Raw genomic sequence first — 4,572 nt, 5'->3', positions numbered from 1 at the left:
GGACATAGAGACATAAAAAGGGAACATAAAAAATTAAAGTCATGTTTGCACATTCGATTAAAGGCTGTCGTCCCTTGGGACGGACGTGTGGGGTGCTAATACCTTCCCCGTGCGTAAATACAACTCCCGAACCTTTCACTTAAAAGTTCGTAGATCGCGTCTTTTCCGGTTTTTCTGACGTTTTCCTCAAATAAACGTTGGTGGCGACTCCACGCGTATTCCTTTCGTGGAACACGCATCCTGCGAGTCACGCGTCGCCCCCCCGCCGAAGGGTAGGTTGCGACAAGTAGCTTCTCAATATTGGTTTTGGTAAGAACCAATGTGGAAGTAGCTATTTAACATCGGTTTTGCCTAAAACCGATGTTGAATACCATATTTCTACATTGGTTTTCTCTAAACCAATGTAGAATGTACATTTTTATTTTTTTTTGTTTTAACAATAAACCCAACCTGTAATTCAAAAAAGGAAAAAATCAGACCTAAACAATTTCAATGATACAATATATTTATATTGGAATTACTAATACATTTACTAATAGTTTCATGTTAATAGATGATGCAAATCATGTTTACAAGTCTAGTCCAAATCAAAGCTTTGGTAAAATGCAGGTTAAACTATTCTAAACATCCTTAAGCATTCAATGCTCAATAATCATAAGATAATTGACATTATGTAATTGAAAGTGCAATAAATTTAATGATTTTTTTTCAAGTAAACAACATAGCATCGTCTTCCAATCATTATTGATAGCCTCCGAGACTATGATGAACATCCAATGCATAGCCACACTCAATGCCTCCAATTTGAAAATTACTCTAAATTCAATATGGAATTTATTATATACCATAATTTCAAACTAATAAAATGTCATTAATGATATTGTAGCATGTTTGTACAAAATTACTTACTTTTAGTTTAATCTAGTTAACTTTGTTGGATGAATTTGAGTGTTTAGCATGGAATCCCTTCGAAACTCTGGTTAAAAGAAACATGCATGAAAATTGTAAGATCAAAACATTCATGTATATATATTACGAAGGAAATAGTAAATATGTTTCAAATTAAAACTTATTGGTTAACCATGCTTTTGAATTTAGGGCCACCATTCTTGTGCAAGGAACAAAACCATACAACAACATTCTCCCTATGAAAGATCACCACAAGTTGCCAACGTTGTCTGCATTGGAGAATAGTTAGTTACAATTCATACAAATTCTAAATAAATTTGTTAATTTTTACTTACTGGTTCAAGTAAACTCCTAGGTAGACTTCCTTTTTATGATTCTTGGATCCATGTTTGAATGTACTCTTGACATTGTTGTTACGCATTCCTACTATTTTGGATGCATTGAGGCTCAAAGAATCCATACACAGAGCCATAGCCTAATCTCATACTTTCGTTATTGAAATCAATGTAAATTGTTAATGAATTACAATTAATTAGTTATTGGACCTAGAATTAAAACCTACTTACATGATCCAAAGTTGTATAACAACAATGTTAACACATGTATTGTTGTATCTTATTTATGCTAGATCATTGGAATTTATGTACTAGGGGACACCATCATTATTCACCCTAAAGATCAAGGGATCCCACACACCTCAAAATTATTCTTGTACATTTGTACACTCACCATAAACAACTCAAAGATGGGATCATCATCAACTTGTTTCTTTGATCCCTATGAATCCTACATAGTTAATAAACATAAGTTAATGTTAGTTAACACTTTATTTAGGTCAATTTATTTCGTAATACTAAACAACACATCTAAATTAAAACATACCTTTTGTGAATAGGGATCACTCTTAGAATTTGAGTGAGACATGGTGGACCGGTTTCTTTGGTCCAAGTGAATCCTACATATTTAATAAACACAAGTTAATGTTAGTTAACACTTCATTTAGGTGAATTTATTTCTTAATTAAAAAAACAACTAAAGTAAAATACACCTCCAATGAAACAAGCTTCACTAGACGTCTCGGCCATGCAATGAAGGTGTTGAAGGTCTCCTCAGCTAACTTAACCTTTTTAGTGGGAATAAGGACTGGAGCAGTAGCATCTCGAACTTCTTTAACCCCCACCTTCCAAACATCATCGATTATAAGCATGTTGTGTAAGGTTTATGTCCCCACATAAACTCTTTCAAGGGCCACCATACAGGGACAATGCTTATCAACGTACAAGCCACATTGATCTAACATGTCAGGATTATGATCCTCTGCTATGTATTAGCATCACTATCAACACAACTTTACTTTATGCTCACATAGGTACCAAGAAAAGGTACATTTGGCTCAACCAGAGATGGTTGTTGGCTTAACTTTATATGGGCTTTTAACTTCTCTATTAACCTCTCCTCTTTACATCTATCCTCCATTTCTAGTTGTCTCTTCGACTTCTCCATCAACCTATCCTCTTAATGTTTGTCCTCCAACTCTAGTTGTCTACTGTCATACCCTAATTTCGTCCGGGGACCATTGTTTGATGAAATGCAACCTCTGCTTGACCGCATCGAGGAACTTGACACCCATCGTTAAGCAATCCGGGAAGTTTTGCGACATGACGGGAGTCGAAAGGAAACATTATTGTGCAATCCATAAAGTTCCGTAACATTCCAGAAGCCGAAGAGGGGATGGTTGCATAATCCGTAAATTTTTGTGACATTACGGAAAGAAAACAAGTATCGTTATGTAATTCGTGAGGTTCTGTAACGTTACGGAAAAATAATTAGCAAAAAAGGGGCCAAGGGGGTGTATTTAGTAAAATGAGGGTGCAAATAGAAATTTTCAAATCTGGGCCCTACTAGAGGATTCTGGGCATTTCCTTGCTTAAGGTGGAAGCAACCTAGCTCGCCTAGGCGAGCTAGGTGGCAACCACCTCCCCCGTTTTGTCAAAAAAATGGCTTCCGGGGCTTCCGTGGCACCCGTAATGCTTCCGTAAAATTCTCATAACCCTAAATAAGCATATTTCACTTAATATGGGTGAGATGGAAGAGAAAAAAAGAAGAAAATTAAGTCCTATAGGCTTCCGTAAGGCTTCCATAACTTTTCCGTAAATTACGAAAGAAGGGGGATGAACTTATCAAACTGGGGGGTGCAAATAGAAATTTTGAAATTTTGAACTTGGACCTTCCAGAGTATTTTCAAAGCTGGATTGCTTCTGGAGGAAGCAACCCAGCTGGATGGCAACCTCCTCCCCCTTTTTCCTATAAATAGGTGAAATGGGGCTTTTCTAAGGGTCCCTGATTCCCCTGGCTATGCATTTCAGCTGTTTTGGGTGAAAAAAATTGTTTCCGTGAAGAAAATCCAAGCCGAGGTGCTTCCGTAATGCTTCCAAGAGGTTTCCGTAAGCAAATCCATAAAGGTTTTTATTCGTTCTTGGTCGAGGCCGTACCCGAATCAAATATACATGAAAATGCAGTAACTAGGAAGTGATCCTAGGTCGTTTCCCAACGAGCAGTGACAAACCAAATGTTCATAATATACTTGCAGTAACAGTAACGATTGGGGGGGGGGTTTGGTTGTTTGGTAATTAAAGAGCAGAATAAGTAAACTGGAATATGAAACTACTAATATTAAAAACGGGTTGTTTCCTCTGATTCAGAAGCCATTCTCTTATCCTGGGTTATGGAGAATTCGTCCCTAACAGTCAACCACTTAATCCAACCCTATTTCAATTTACTAAGCGAAAATCAACTTAGGGTTTTCAATACGTGATTAGGCATCACATACACCAGTTAGCCCTTCGTCTATTAAGCATGAACGCAAGTTAGGCTCAGAGGCAATTAATCGAACACGAAGCGTGCACTGATTAATATTCACGAAATTGGGATAACTGGTGAAGGGAAAACTGCCAGGAAACCACATTACAAGCGAAACCTCAAAGAGAGTTGGGCTTCGTCCTCAAAAGGAAACAACACCAGAAAATCTAGCCTTCCATGGATTCAAACAGAAAACGCAAGTGAAACATGAAACAGAAACGTAAATGAACAGAACGTAAATGAACAAAAATGTAAATGAAATAGAAACGTAAATGAGAGTAGAAGAAGAAGCAAGAACGAAACTGTAATTAGAAGCAGAAAATGTAAAATTGCATTACGTGAACAGTAGCATCAAAGTAGAAAAACGTAAAACCCTAAAACAAAAGCTTTGAATAATGAATAGCATAACAGAATGCCTTGCACGAATCCCAAGGCTGCTATTTAAAAAGAGTCACTCAAAGTCACTGGGCCCTATTACAATACTCTGGCCCAAAACGAAATAAACACTGAACAACATAAAATAAAATTGCGAAATTTCCTAATTAGAAATTAACTAAGGTAAGCGCTGCTTTATTTGCCCTCTTCAAGTCCATAACCAAAATCCGGATTAAGCCCAATGTTTCATTAATTCCTGAAATTAGATTAAAAACATCAAATTAGCTAAATGAGCCCAAATAATAAAACTGCCTGATTAATTGACAATTAAGACCAATCAGTAATTAAAATGGTGCAAAAAGGGTTTAGAAAATAGAAGAAAATGATGGCACATCAAAACCCCCCGTACTTAGCCTTTTGCACTCCTGG

The sequence above is a fragment of the Glycine soja genome, chromosome 1 (genome assembly GCF_004193775.1).
Source record: "Glycine soja cultivar W05 chromosome 1, ASM419377v2, whole genome shotgun sequence".
NCBI classification, from domain to species: Eukaryota; Viridiplantae; Streptophyta; class Magnoliopsida; order Fabales; family Fabaceae; genus Glycine; species Glycine soja.
Note: the sequence above shows the minus strand (reverse complement) of the source record.